The sequence below is a fragment of the Sebastes fasciatus genome, chromosome 2 (assembly GCF_043250625.1).
Source record: "Sebastes fasciatus isolate fSebFas1 chromosome 2, fSebFas1.pri, whole genome shotgun sequence".
NCBI lineage: Eukaryota > Metazoa > Chordata > Actinopteri > Perciformes > Sebastidae > Sebastes > Sebastes fasciatus.
The window spans coordinates 32970347-32986535 of NC_133796.1; the positions used below are offsets into that span (position 1 = coordinate 32970347).

At 39.6% G+C, this 16189-nt stretch overlaps 2 long non-coding RNA genes across 2 annotated transcripts; both read right to left on the reverse strand.

Annotated features, from left to right (window-relative positions):
* Positions 1–10020: 10020 nt before the first annotated feature.
* Positions 10021–11460, reverse strand: LOC141758964 (uncharacterized). Its single transcript, XR_012591994.1, has 2 exons — positions 11395–11460; positions 10021–11285 (listed from the first exon to the last, which is right to left on the reverse strand). It is a non-coding gene; the product is annotated as an uncharacterized LOC141758964 (long non-coding RNA).
* A 16-nt stretch (positions 11461–11476) lies between these two features.
* On the reverse strand, positions 11477–12960 carry LOC141758959 (uncharacterized). The gene is made up of 3 exons (XR_012591993.1): positions 12616–12960; positions 11654–11744; positions 11477–11542 (listed from the first exon to the last, which is right to left on the reverse strand). It is a non-coding gene; the product is annotated as an uncharacterized LOC141758959 (long non-coding RNA).
* Positions 12961–16189: the final 3229 nt, after the last annotated feature.

A 16189-nucleotide genomic window follows, 5' to 3' on the forward strand; every position in this document is an offset into this window, starting at 1 on the left:
ATTTTTATTAATTTATTGATTGGAAAAAAATGGTTAAATTTAGCATCAAATCTGTGTAACAAATGGTATCAACCCAAAATTCCTGAAACAACTTATGAGACATAATAGAGCATGGGGATGGCCATCATACACTTTCACAATTTATATTTTTTATATATTACTGCTGACCTGCTATTTCCCCCTAAAGATAAACCACACCCCCACACTTGCACTTTGACTTTGCTTTGAACCATTTAACTGAGTTTTACTTAATCGGGTTTTAATTTAAATCATGCAACACAGATGGAATTGAATTAAAACCTGGTTTAATAATTTTAAACAAAGTTTACCTGAACTATAATTGATCCTAATCTTAGTTTAAACTACACTTTCTCACACACAGAGAAACACAATATAGTTACACATTGCAGTGTGTTGATGAGTTTTACCTGCAGGTGGAGCTGCAGTTTCTTCTGTGATGGAGCAGTTCTCATACAGTGAAACAGGCTGAAACGAACAGACCTGCAACAGCACGAGATGAGTCACACACACAAGATCTGTGTGTGTGTGTGTGTGTGTTCGGGGGCAGTGATTGCTTAAAGGTTAGAGACGTGTGCTCATGACCGGAAAGTCGCTGACTTAATTCCCAGACCAGCACAATAATTCTGGGAAGTTATTACCAACAACTGAAGTGTCCTTGAAGACGACCCTTCAAGCTCAACTGCTTCAGCTCAGAGGCCCACAGAAAAAAATAGATGATTCATTACTTTTAAAATGTAAAATTATTTGGGGTGTCATGGGAAAGAAAAAACAGCTTAAGCTACTTCAAATGACGCAGTGCTCTACTGAAATATAATGCTACACATATGAACCCATTGTAACATTTACAACTGTACTCACTGTGGATTAAATAAAGAGTGGGTTATAATACAATTTATTGTATATGCACACGTCAAAGAACTCACTCCAGTCACTTCATGTCACAAGAAGAAGAAGAAGGCGGCATTGCCCTAATGGTATTAGCTCATACTGACTACAACTTTTGACCACAAAAATCATCAGCACATGTTTGCACAGCACAAGTTTCTCAGTTGCTATCATTACATAATACAATGCATCAGGCCTTTTCAATTACGTTTTTAGAAGGGCCAGATTTAAAAAAAAAAAAAAAAAGTAAAGTGCCAAGGGGCGGGGCATTTACATTTCCTGTCTGATCTGCAAAGTTAGGAATTATAATGTGAAAACAATACAGCTTTTTATCTTAGTAGATTGTTGTTTAAATAAACATAATGTTGCATTTAACATCTTTATTATTCAGTTCCACTCTCCTAAATTCCCTCTGCTTAAGCAGCATGGGTCAAACTTTTTAACATAAGTATTTCTGTGCATAACAAGACATAACTAATGAAATGAATACTAATAAAATGATGATCTTCTAATAATCAAAAATGTAAACACCCAGAAACTTAGAATGTTAGCAGGTTATTTAAATAAAAACATAATGATATTGCTTTCAACAGTCCATAACAGCATCAGTAGCGTGAGTTCATGAACGGAAATAAACTCTCTTATTGGAAGAAATTATTATTATTTTCATAAATACTTTTTTTCATATTGGTCAAAGGGGATTGAGGTCGTTAAAGGGTCTGATTCGACCCACGGGCCGCCACTTGAACAGGCTTGCAATACAGTATACAATACAATATATAATCTATTCTTATATAATATAATATTAATACATTATATCACATTTAAATCAAGAAAATATCTTCCTACCCAAATCTGAGAGGCTACCTCAGTCAAATCATTCAAAAGTAAACTCAAAACACATCTTTCCGCATCAGCCTTGAGCCTCAGTTAGTCTGCCAAAAATACTAATTGTGGTTATCCAACTGAAACTGCATATTTTGCTAATGTTGCTATTGTTTTTATTGTATATATATTGTGTGTGTGTGTGTGTCTAACTTTGTATGTAGTTTAGACCACTTACCGTAGATATGTTTGCTGTGTGTTTTACAAATGTTGCACATTGTTGTTTTCATTATATGTGCAGCCCTTTGAGGCATGCTTTGTGATATTGGGCTTTAACAAACTTTGATTTGACTTGACTTGACATTATATCATTATTATATTCCATCCTTTAATCATGTGAGAATAACTAAGCCATCTCCATCTCACTCTGACAACAGAGTAACTTAATCTGCTGAGGAGGGCCATAGGATGGGGTTAAAAGCTTTGGAACGATCTGACTAAATATAGTTTGTGTTTTGGTGTTAATAATTCACTCTTACGTATGTATGTCAGGATCTTGTTTGTTCTCCTCCCTAGTGATCCGCAGGTCCTCTACTCCACCAGCGGGTGACGTCTTTCCTTGGATCACGCAGTAGTAGTCGCGGTGCTCGCTGACTTCACCGTCCTGTTTGGCCTTTTGGTCTGTTATCGCCTCCTCTGGGCTCCATTTGTGACAGATCCTCACTGCTGACCTGCATGCAGAGAGTTATGATGTTCACCTCCCTGCCTCCGCTGTGGAGAAGCTCTGACTTGACCTCTGTTAATGTTGTGCACACATATACTGTATATGCAGTCGAGTACACACAATCACAAAAAACACAAAGATAGAGAAACATACTCAGCATAGATTCCTTTGAGTTTGCCGAATTAAAAGTCCTGTTGCGTGTGTGGATATAAAATTTGAAGACACAAAAACATAGTGCTACACAAATATACTGGAAAAACAAAGTTCGGAAACTTGTGTTTGGTGGATTATTTCTCTGTTGTTACAATACTAATGGTCATTGTATTTTACATCGTTGGAAAGCCTGTTTATTTACCTTCGCAATGATGTCCAACTTGTAAGGATCATGCATTTGCCAAAATGCTCTGCCAATGGTAAACAGTGTATTCTCATAAGGTTACCAGGAAGCCTGCAATGACTGCCCTTCACCGTCAGGCCCGTGTGCGCTGGTGTCGACAACACAGACAATGGAACCTGAACATGTGGGGGAATGTCATGTTCAGTGATGAGTCCAGGTTCTGTCTGCCAAAGTTGGATGGCAGGGTGAAAGTATGGAGACGACGTGGAGAACGCTATGCTGATTGTTGCACCGATCGAGTAACAGCTTTTGGTGGGGGCAGTGTCATGGTGTGGGGCGGCATCTCCCTCACTGGCAAAACAAGGCTTGTCATCATTGAAGGCCATCTCAATGCAGTGAGATATCGGGATGAGATTCTGCAGCCAGTGGCGATCCCATATCTCCACAATCTGGCACCTAACTTCATCCTCCAAGATGACAACGCTCACCCCCACAGAGCCAGGGTTATCACAGACTACCTCCACAATGTGGGAGTAGAGAGAATGGAACGGCCTAGAGTCCAGACCTCAACCCAATTCAACACTTGTAGGATCAGCTTGGGAGTGCTGTACGTGTTAGAGTGACCAACACAACCTCGTTGGCTGACCTGCAATGAATCCTGGTTGAGGAATGGAACGCCATCCCACAGCAACGTGTGACCAGGTTGGTGACCAGCATGAGGAGGAGGTGCCAGGCTGTTGTGGCTGCGTATGGATCTTCCACCGCTACTGAAGCTCCTGACGGTGTATTAAATGAATAAAGTGTAAAATTGCCAATATGTCTTGTTTCTTCCTTGTTACTGATAGAGAGTTCAATCATCCAATCCACCAAACAACTCAAAACAAGAGTCAATACCAACAGGAGAATACACTGTTTACCATTGACGGAGCATTTTGGCAAATTTTTCTTGGGCGCTCCCCACATAATCAGCTGTGCTGCTCATCCCACAAATGCATGATTCTTACTTGTTGGACATCATTGCGAAGGTAAATAAACAGGCTTTCTAACAATGTAAAATACAATGACCATTAGCATTGTAACAACAATGAAATAATCGACCAAACACAAGTTTCCGAACTTTGTTTTTCCAGTTTATATGTCTGTATTAATGATTATTTTCATTATTGATTAATCTGCCAATTTCTTGATTGATTGATTGATAATCATTTTGGTCAAATAGTGAAAAATACTTTACCAATTCCCAAAGCCCAAAATGACATTTTCAAAATGTTTGCTTTTGTTCAACTAAGGACAAAATCCAAAGCTATTCTACTATCTGCATATAGATTATACATTATCTGTCTATAAGACAAAAAAACATCAAATGTCCACATTTGAGAAGCATGCAAAAAATAAATTCTGAAGTAAACACCAGTGAATTCAGCTTGAGAGAGAGAATGACATGTTGCTTTATCTTCCACATCGTAACCAACAACATGCAGCTACATCACAGGTCTGTCAGTCAGGACTAAGTGAAAGCCATGGTCTCACAAATGAAGTTCCTGCTGCCAACACAAACAATGTCATCCCAGGTGTATAACCAATTTGCCTGTCCTCTGTGCTTCGGCGGGACAATGGCAACACAGTCCTGTCCTTCCTGGACTTTGTCCCAGGTGGGAATGGCGTTGTTTGGCTCCAGGGGCATCCAGTAAAAGACATCTTTGTCGATGCTTCGGCCATCAACCCACTGGTAGTTGCCCTCCTGCACAATGTCCTGCAACCCGATCCACGCTGAATGGAAGCTTACATTAGGGTGCTGCTGGTGGAAGTCAAAAGTCAAGTTGGTAAGGAATTCCTGGTCTTCGGCATTCAAAACAACAGCCAGGTCAGCACCGATTGCAACACACTTGCTGCGAGCTCTTTCCCAATTAAATGTTTCCGGGGACAAAAAGAAGCAACGTGAATCGTGCACGACCCAGCCAGGCTCGCAGCGTGCACACTCCAGTGTGGTCTCGTTGCAGAATTTCCAGACGAAGGCCATTTTGTCGGTGGACAGGATTGAAAGCTGGTGTTGATTTTCTGCTTGCAGCTGATTGTTTTGAATTTTCAGCAGCGTGGTGGTCTTTTCCATAAGCTGTGATTCCGCTGTCAGTCTTTGCAGGTCATATATCTGAGCAATGTGGACAGCGGTCAGACTACAAAAAAGCACCACCAAAATCCCAATCAAAACAGCTGGCCAGTTAGATCGCAGTCTCTTCAGCCAGCTGTTTTGCATCTGTCTTCTGTCTGATTCCTCTTCATTCGTGGAAATTATTAGTGATGAAAGTGCTGATTTGTAATCAGAACTTTCACCTTCTTGTCTAAGAGAAAAAAAAGAAAAGAAATCAAGAGATGTTACTGTAAACAAGAGGTTCTAAAACCACACTCTCAGGTAAATAGCATACCACATTTCAATTACAGATTGGTCTTTATGAATTCAAATGTAATAGTAGTAACGTTCTCAAAATCCACATTAGTCTAGTTTATTTGAGAATGGACAGTGCAAATTAATAAATACACATTGTATAAAAAAATGCCAGAATTAGCCAAATGGCACATTTTTAATGTGTCCCTGGCCAAGGTGTTACAGAAGGCATCCTAATGTACATCAAAACAAAAACAGGGCATGCAATTTAAAGGTCTTCCTAAAATACACCAGAACAAAAACATAAAACAGGACATGCAGTTTAAAAGTCCTCCTAGCAGTAGAAACAATAGTGACATTTACACATATAAAACAACATTGCTGACAAGTAGGACATATAGATAGAAGCAGCAAAAAGAGAGTTTAGTGCTGACATATGTACAGTATGTATTAATCATCCCTTGTTTTATGGATACATATATCATGTATCATCTATGTATCATCATCCATATCACACATCATAATCATTGTCAGCTTCTTATAATCAGCTACTAGTGCCACCTGTGACACCATTCCTCACCTGCAGAACTGATGGGACTTAAAGGTCCCATATCGTGCTCATTTTCAGGATCATTCTTGTATTTTGTGTTTATACTAGAACATGTTTACATGCTGTCATGTTAAAAAAACTTTATTTTCCTCATGCTGTCAGCCTGAATATGCCTGTATTTACCCTCTGTCTTAAACGCTCCGTTTCAGCCCATTTCGACGGAATTGCGACGCAATTGCAACAGAATTGCATTGCTAGGCAACAGCTTGGGTCCATATGTACTTCCTGTCAGCTTATGTCATTCACATACACTGCAACCAGGAATAAACTGGAACACATTTATAATGTTTACGTTTAAATCTGTGTAAGGGTCTAAATATAGTATATTTGTGACATCACAAATGTACAGAAATCCTGACAGCTTGAGTTTCTGAATACGGGCTGTGTGTATTTCTCTGTATATTGAGCGTTTCGATACTTTCACAGTATTTATATAGGACTTCAGCCTGCTTTATAATAAAAAAACGTGAAAATCTCACTTTTTTTATAATATGGGACCTTTAAAGTGTCAATCTCGAAGATTTTCATTTAAATAAATGTCTGTTAAGTCATTATCCATCGCCGAACAAGGTAACACAATAATGACTGAGTCTGTGGCCCACTGATGAAAGTATTGCAATATTTATAGATTTGTAGTATTACATACTTGGTGTCTGTTGTGACATTCCCAGAAACAAAAATGCTGTATTACAGTTTTTCTCAATTGTATACAGCTTCAAGTTTTCAGATTTGTGCGTATAGTTTGTGTGTATACAATGGAGAAAAACTGTAATACAACATTCCTTTTCCAGGAATGTCACCACCATAGATATAAAACAGTTTTACAACTGTTTCAACTGTTTTATATCAATGGTCATCTATGGTCATCTATGGTCACCACAGACAGACACCAAGTTCATATTACTGCATTCTAGAAATATTGAAATTGAAAATTCACTTTTTTAATAGTCCTGTATCACAGCTGTTACCCTGCACTATATTCAGTTTTAACAGTTTTCTTCATCTCCTTGTATTTTTATATCTGGTCAATTTTTTTGTACTTTGTACTACTAACTTTTTAATTGCCTTTTTACTAACATGTTTTGCACTATGGAGCTGTGATGCTGGAAACTTGAATTTCCCTCAGGATCAATAAAGTTTCTGTCTATCTATCTATCTATCTATCTATCTATCTATCTATCTATCTATCTATCTATCTATACTTCCACCAGTGGGCCATATAGACTCAATCACCATTGTGTTATGTCCTCCAGCAACAGATAGGGACTTAACTGACATTTATTTAAATGAAAATCTTTACATTTGCCTATTATATTGGTTCATAAGTCACCAGACATATCATGCTCTTTCATGGATAAGAAGTACATTTCCATTCCTTAAAATGATCACATATATCCCATGGATTAGACTGCATTATGTGAGGGATAATGTGCAGCTTTGTTGTGAAAGAAAGCCCCACAGGACGATGCTGCAGAGAGCTTCCCTCTCAATATGATCCCCCAGTACTTCCACAGAGACCACCTTGTCCTATGCGTTATTAAATCACAGAATAATAACAGGTTTCATTACCTCAGGTCCAGTTGAACATCCTCAACACCAGTCATGTCTTCTCTGTTTCAGCAGCTTTCAGCAGGATTTCCTGGTTGTGGTTTTTACACCAGTATTTGCAACAGTTCAACCAAGAAACTACCAAATGTTTGGAAATAAAAAAATAAACTGACTACTTATGCTGATTTGATTTTCGCCACAAAGTTGCCATAGCAACTTTATATATGCGCTGGAGACAGCGTAGCGATGGTAACGATGGTAACGTTACGAGAGATGTGGCGTTCAAGGTTCACTTTATCATTAAATTAAAATGACTTTTGATACTTTTTAGTGTAATATGTACTTTAATTTAAGTGTCATTTGGTGTGCCTGTGTCTTCAAAAGTCTTACCAGAGAGGCTCTTTGTCTTTGGTCACATCTCACACCAGAATATAATAAAAACAACAACTATTAAATCAGTCAGATCTTCCTCTTCCTTGTGCAGAACATTACATTGAGCACATTGAACTCTTCATGAAACAGTGACGACATTTCAGACTCCTTCAAAATAAGACAACACATTAAGTATTAAGAAAGTATAGGTCCACCTTGACTTAGTAGTCCATTGTATCATATTTGTCTTTATTTTAGTCATTTATGTTTACCTCTCATCTCCTCTTTCCTTCACTTCCTTTTAATTCCCCCTCCCCTTTTTCATTTTTTCTTCTTTTTTTCCCCTCTCTTTCTCCTCCCTATTAATGATGTGTCATTTCCTTGTTTTTCCACCAATAGGCTTGCTCATTGATGGAGAACCACCCTCCCACTCTACTGATTAGTATAACACAATATAGGTGTGCAAGCTACTGCTGAATGCTCACAGTGACCCTGATGAAGACCTATGTTGGTCGCAAGGTGTTGGTCATTTTAAACTATTATTTCCATGTAAAATAAAGGCATTTTTCATTTTGTTCAAACTCTATAGTGTTTTTGAGGGAGACTTGCATTTTGTACTTTTTTCCACCCATGCAATGAGCCCTTCACAAGACTGAATGAGCACAATACACCTGAGGCCTGTACTACGAAGCGAATTCAACATACCCAGGGTATGTTCTCGTTATCTGGCTTCACTTAACCTAACAAACGAGATCTCGCTAAACTGTACTACGAAGCTGGTTATCAACTCGGTAAATCAACCCAGGGTTTTCCAAACTCGTTATGAGAGCGTTCACACGAACGAGGAGGTGTTTGCAGCATCTGACCAATCACAGACATGAACTACTGACGGACAGACAGGCAGAGCGCCACATTTAACAAAGAGTAAACTATATTAGACAAATACGAAGAAATTAAACATTTAATCCAGGCTGAAAGTAACACAGTTGAAGCTACCAAATGCAGGAAGGACAGCTGGTAAAAGAAAAAACTTCCGATGTGGGAATGAGTAAATTAACAGATTTATTAATTTAACGGAATACTCAAAAGCAAAGTGTACTTGTTTAAATATAGTTTACGGGAATAGTAGATGAATGTAATACATATCTGTTAACTCTACGGTTATAACATAGCGTCTATGACTGTTTAAAAATCATTTCAGCTGCTTAACCCCTCTCTGGCGGTGTGAAACGGACTCAAGAGCAAGTAAAAAAATATATATAAAAAAATAAAATTCAAAGCGGTAAACACCCACCGCATAAAGTCAGCTGTCCTTCCTGTATTTGTCAGTTTAAACTGTGTTGTTTTTAGTCTGTATAATGACTTAAATTTCTTCGTATGTGTGTAATATTATCATACAATCAGCGCACTGAGCTCTGATTGGTCAGTAGGCGGTGCTTTTATGCGAGTTAATCTCTGATCTGGAACATAACCTGCTCCGGAGCAGGTTAGCCGTTCAGCATCAGTTACCATGTTGATCTACCCCGGTAAGAAGTGAACCAGCTCTGTAGCACAGAAAACCCAGAGTTAACCCTGAAGTTACCTCGATAACCGCAAATCCTGCTTCGTAGTACAGGCCTCTGAAGGATCCAAAGAACACCTGTATGTGATTACCACAGAGACCCAGCAGCGCTTCTACTCCATTGTCTACAATAAAAAGTTTATTTGTGAATATAATTTATATGATCTATTAGTAATCTCACTAATGTGCAGTTTGCTTGCTGAAATAATCATGAAATTAGGAGGACAAACTGCACTTATAACTTCCCTAGAGCCAGCACTCTCAAACAGTTTTGTACTTTTTGTACTGTAAGATAAAGTAGCCATTCAGCATGTTACTGGAAGTGGAAAATGTAACATCTTCAGTTAATGTCTTCACTGGCCTTGTGTTTATTTTTATTTCATCAGTAGAAATTAAATCCAAATATTCAATAGCTACATATCACATGAAATGTTTGAAAGTTTTGTGTTTATGTTTACAGAGAAAGAAAACAAGGAAGAAATTCAACTGTTTTCTATATGAAAGCCACTTTGTTAGATTTGTGTCTCTGGTAACTGACAGCAGTGTATTGTGATATCTTAACCGGTAGTTACAGTAAAATTGTTTTGTGAGTATTTTCTCAATTTAATAATGATTTTCACCAGGTGGTAAAGTGAAGTGAAGAATGGTTAAAAGGTGTCTCAAAGCAAGTTAGGCGTCAGAAGAAATAAAGTTGTGTTTTTTGTGTTTGAAAGATTAACAAGAAAGAAATAACAGACAAAGTCCAGTCCGGTAATCCATTCTGTAAAAGAACTGAAGATGTATTTGATTACACTTCATGGGGAACAAAAACATTACTATTTGCATATTTGCCATCTTATCTGAGACTAAACTGCAAATCTGTTTCTGTAGATCCTGGTTACAAAGAGCATTTTAATCCATATTCAGAATGTAACAAATAAATGGGATTGAAAAGTCAAGCATGGGAAATGGGGACGCAAAGAAATAACAAATCAAAAACAAATGAACACAAGACAAATTTAGCATGTCAAGAAAAGATTCTGAAAGTCTGCCAACGTTCTGGTTATTTCCTCCTGACACCAGTGATTGTGCTTAGACTTTGAGTAAACACCAGCAAACTCAGCCTGAGAGAGAGAGAGCGAGAGAGAGAGAGAGAGAGAGAGAGAGAGAGAGAGAGAGGGAGGATGTTCTGCTGGCCAGCGGCTGTTCTCAGCACAGGGCGAGGCACAGTGTGCACAAGAGTTAGAATTTACTGCACATACAGTTTATACCGTAATATATGAAGTCATGTCTCACATGTTGACAGGACTTGGTTGATTTAACATTTGAAAGTAGCTAAAAGTGCTGAACGTTTTAAAGTTTTTTGCTTGGGCACATTGTGCCTCAGCTCCAAAACCACTGAGAACCGCTGCTGAAGGCTAATGCATCCCAGGGCGTCAAATAACGAGACTTTTGTTACAGCCATCGGCGCTCGATACCACCGCACAAGGCACCCCTTAGCGCCAGCTTGAAACACACTGGTGTTCCATTCACTACAATGACGTAGTTTAAAGAGCAAAAAGAGACACACCGGACGGCTGGTAAAGGGAGGTGGATGGGTCCAACAAACACAGGGCTATCATCCAGGAGACCGCTGTTCGTGTCCCATAGGTCACGTTTTTTCACTGTACAAACGTATTAGTTTTAAGCTCAACCACGTATTTCGTTCCTAAACCTACTACCCTACCCTTCCTACTATAGCGGCTTTGATGCCTAATCCTAAAGTGACGCCAAGGGTAACTATAATGGTTTTGTTGCCGAAAATAAAGCGACGGCAAGAGGAGTGTAACGCCATGGAGCGTGACAATGCGGCGGTATGTGACGAGTTGGGATGAAAACGTGTTGAACGTATGCATGCTGTGACTGTGTGTGCTAGTGTCTTTGTAGGATTGGCTGGTTCAGACACAGCTCACTGCTGCCAGAGACGATGGGCATCTGGTTCTCCATGTGGAAACGCACCAGGTGACCGACGCTCAGAAACACCTGATCACGGGTCCGCACCTGGTCACACAAAAACACAAACAACAAGGTCAAACATTAAGGCCAGCTGCCATTCGCCCTCTCCTCATGCTTTGTGTATTTGAAATCCAACACCACAACTCCCCTCTACCTGTCCGTTTGGATCCACCAGCAGCAGGTGGCGCACGGTGGCTCCCTCCATCCCACTGAGTACATACTGACCAGAGGCAGAGCTGCTCTCTCTGACCAGGAAATCCCCACTACAGGTGAGAAGTGACTCCGCCTGCTCCCTTCCTAACCTGGGATGAAGGAAACAAAGTTACTGAGAAAGGAAGAGGGAGATATACATTAGCAGACAGACATTAAAGTTGGTAATTCACTGGTAGTAAAGGTAGAGGGATGTTGCCTACCTGCCGTGGAACCAGCCTTCCTCCTGGATCAGGTCCTGGATCCGTGTATCAGAGAGACACCGTTCAGCACTGACCTCAGATACCACTGAGTCTGATGGAGATACAGCAGAGGAAGAATATAACACTACACAAGCGTGGGTTGCTCCAACAAGCGTTAACTTTAAAACATGATAATATCATGGTTTATTTTCTGTTGCACCAAATCTATAAACTTAGTTTGAATAGGTTTAATTCTAGACCTTTCTTAAAATCTAATCTTACTCCAAAAGTACTTTCAAATCAGCTCCAGGTTGTGAATCTCCAATTTACAGTAAACGCTGTTTGTGGTTAACTTTAAACTGACAGTTGAGGTGTTTAATGGAGACAAATGGTAGATCCCTCTGAGACTTGCAGGATCATGACTTGTAGCAGGCTTGGTTTTAGAGCTAGAGTGAAGATACTGGTATCATATGAAACTACAAAACCTAAGGAATCTATTGGTTACAGACATGCCCAATTTATGAAAATCACATGCAGTTTTTTGCATGCATTATAAATATATTATTTTCGCCTATTCTAAAATGGTGTATTGTTAAATTTAGCATCAAATCTGTGTAACAAATGGTATCAACCCAAAATTCCTGAAACAACTTATGAGACATAATAGAGCATGGGGATGGCCATCATACACTTTCACAATTTATATTTTTTATATATTACTGCTGACCTGCTATTTCCCCCTAAAGATCCCCCACACCCCCACACTTGCACTTTGACTTTGCTTTGAACCATTTAACTGAGTTTTACTTAATCTGGTTTTAATTTAAATTATGAAGCACAGATGGAATTGAATTAAAACCTGGTTTAATAATAACAAAGTTTACCTGAACTATAATTGATCCTAATCTTAGTTTAAACTACACTTTCTCACACACAGAGAAACACAATATAGTTACACATTGCAGTGTGTTGATGAGTTTTACCTGCAGGTGGAGCTGCAGTTTCTTCTGTGATGGAGCAGTTCTCATACAGTGAAACAGGCTGAAACGAACAGACCTGCAACAGCACGAGATGAGTCACACACACAAGATCTGTGTGTGTGTGTGTGTGTGTGTGTGTGTGTGTGTGTGTGTGTGTGTGTGTGTGTGTGTGTGTGTGTGTGTTCGGGGGCAGTGATTGCTTAAAGGTTAGAGACGTGTGCTCATGACCGGAAAGTCGCTGACTTAATTCCCAGACCAGCACAATAATTCTGGGAAGTTATTACCAACAACTGAAGTGTCTTTGAAGACGACCCTTCAAGCTCAACTGCTTCAACTCAGAGGCCCACAGAAAAAAATAGATGATTCATTTCTTTTAAAATGTAAAATTATTTGGGGTGTCATGGGAAAGAAAAAACAGCTTAAGCTACTTCAAATGACGCAGTGCTCTACTGAAATATAATGCTACACATATGAAACCATTGTAACATTTACAACTGTACTCACTGTGGATTAAATAAAGAGTGGGCTATAATACAATTTATTGTATATGCACACGTCAAAGAACTCACTCCAGTCACTTCATGTCACAAGAAGAAGAAGAAGGCGGCATTGCCCTAATGGTATTAGCTCATACTGACTACAACTTTTGACCACAAAAATCATCAGCACATGTTTGCACAGCACAAGTTTCTCAGTTGCTATCATTACATAATACAATGCATCAGGCCTTTTCAATTACGTTTTTAGAAGGGCCAGATTTAAAAAAAAAAAAAAAAGTAAAGTGCCAAGGGGCGGGGCATTTACATTTCCTGTCTGATCTGCAAAGTTAGGAATTATAATGTGAAAACAATACAGCTTTTTATCTTAGTAGATTGTTGTTTAAATAAACATAATGTTGCATTTAACATCTTTATTATTCAGTTCCACTCTCCTAAATTCCCTCTGCTTAAGCAGCATGGGTCAAACTTTTTAACATAAGTATTTCTGTGCATAACAAGACATAACTAATGAAATGAATACTAATAAAATGATGATCTTCTAAAAATCAAAAATGTAAACACCCAGAAACTTAGAATGTTAGCAGGTTATTTAAATAAAAACATAATGATATTGCTTTCAACAGTCCATAACAGCATCAGTAGCGTGAGTTCATGAACGGAAATAAACTCTCTTATTGGAAGAAATTATTATTATTACTTTTTTCATATTGGTCGACGGGGATTGAGGTCGTTAAAGGGTCTGATTCGACCAACGGGCCGCCAATTGAACAGGCTTGCAATACAGTATACAATACAATATATAATCTATTCTTATATAATATAATATTAATACATTATATCACATTTAAATCAAGAAAATATCTTCCTACCCAAATCTGAGAGGCTACCTCAGTCAAATCATTCAAAAGTAAACTCAAAACACATCTTTCCGCATCAGCCTTGAGCCTCAGTTAGTCTGCCAAAAATACTAATTGTGGTTATCCAACTGAAACTGCATATTTTGCTAATGTTGCTATTGTTTTTATTGTATATATATTGTGTGTGTGTGTCTAACTTTGTATGTAGTTTAGACCACTTACCGTAGATATGTTTGCTGTGTGTTTTACAAATGTTGCACATTGTTGTTTTCATTATATGTGCAGCCCTTTGAGGCATGCTTTGTGATATTGGGCTTTAACAAACTTTGATTTGACTTGACTCGACATTATATCATTATTATATTCCATCCTTTAATCATGTGAGAATAACTAAGCCATCTCCATCTCACTCTGACAACAGAGTAACTTAATCTGCTGAGGAGGGCCATAGGATGGGGTTAAAAGCTTTGGAACGATCTGACTAAATATAGTTTGTGTTTTGGTGTTAATAATTCACTCTTACGTATGTCAGGATCTTGTTTGTTCTCCTCCCTAGTGATCCGCAGGTCCTCTACTCCACCAGCGGGTGGCGTCTTTCCTGGGATCACGTTGTAGTAGTCGCGGTGCTCGCTGACTTCACCGTCCTGTTTGGCCTTTTGGTCTGTTATCGCCTCCTCTGGGCTCCATTTGTGACAGATCCTCACTGCTGACCTGCATGCAGAGAGTTATGATGTTCACCTCCCTGCCTCCGCTGTGGAGAAGCTCTGACTTGACCTCTGTTAATGTTGTGCACACATATACTGTATATGCAGTCGAGTACACACAATCACAAAAAACACAAAGATAGAGAAACATACTCAGCATAGATTCCTTTGAGTTTGCCAAATTAAAAGTCATGTTGCGTGTGTGGATATAAAATTTGAAGACACAAAAACATAGTGCTACACAAATATACTGGAAAAATAAAGTTCGGAAACTTGTGTTTGGTGGATTATTTCTCTGTTGTTACAATACTAATGGTCATTGTATTTTACATCGTTGGAAAGCCTGTTTATTTACCTTCGCAATGATGTCCAACTTGTAAGGATCATGCATTTGTGGGATGAGCAGCACAGCTGATTATGTGGGAAGCGCCCAAGAAAAATTTGCCAAAATGCTCTGCCAATGGTAAACAGTGTATTCTCATAAGGTTACCAGGAAGCCTGCAATGACTGCCCTTCACCGTCAGGCCCGTTTGCGCTGGTGTCGACAACACAGACAATGGAACCTGAACATGTGGGGGAATGTCATGTTCAGTGATGAGTCCAGGTTCTGTCTGCCAAAGTTGGATGGCAGGGTGAAAGTATGGAGACGACGTGGAGAACGCTATGCTGATTGTTGCACCGATCGAGTAACAGCTTTTGGTGGGGGCAGTGTCATGGTGTGGGGCGGCATCTCCCTCACTGGCAAAACAAGGCTTGTCATCATTGAAGGCCATCTCAATGCAGTGAGATATCGGGATGAGATTCTGCAGCCAGTGGCGATCCCATATCTCCACAATCTGGCACCTAACTTCATCCTCCAAGATGACAACGCTCACCCCCACAGAGCCAGGGTTATCACAGACTACCTCCACAATGTGGGAGTAGAGAGAATGGAACGGCCAAGAGTCCAGACCCCAACCCCATTCAACACTTGTAGGATCAGCTTGGGAGTGCTGTACGTGTTAGAGTGACCAACACAACCTCGTTGGCTGACCTGCAATGAATCCTGGTTGAGGAATGGAACGCCATCCCACAGCAACGTGTGACCAGAGCTGCTTCTCATTTCATCATTTTTCGCCTCCTCGACTCCTCGCTCCTCGATCCTCCGGCTGTGACCCGGAAATCGATCTCAGTCCTCCATCTTGAAGGACGTCCCAATTCATAAAATGCGCATCGAGGAGCGAGGATCGAGGAGCGAGGAGGCTTGCTGGAGGAGCTATGAGCGAGGATACACCAGTGCATCCTCCAGTGTTTCCTGCACGGAAGTTTATCACCGACCGACACGCCCCCTTATTGGATATCAGTTATTGATTGGACGCTGCGCCGATCAGACTGATCAGATACATCAACATCACTAGAGTTTCATACCAGAGTGAAGACAGATCACAGATTAAACGTTTTATAGTTTAGTTGTCTTTTTATTCACCATCTAGTTATAATCTGTGTTAACTGTAGGTGTGAACAGCAGACGGACCAT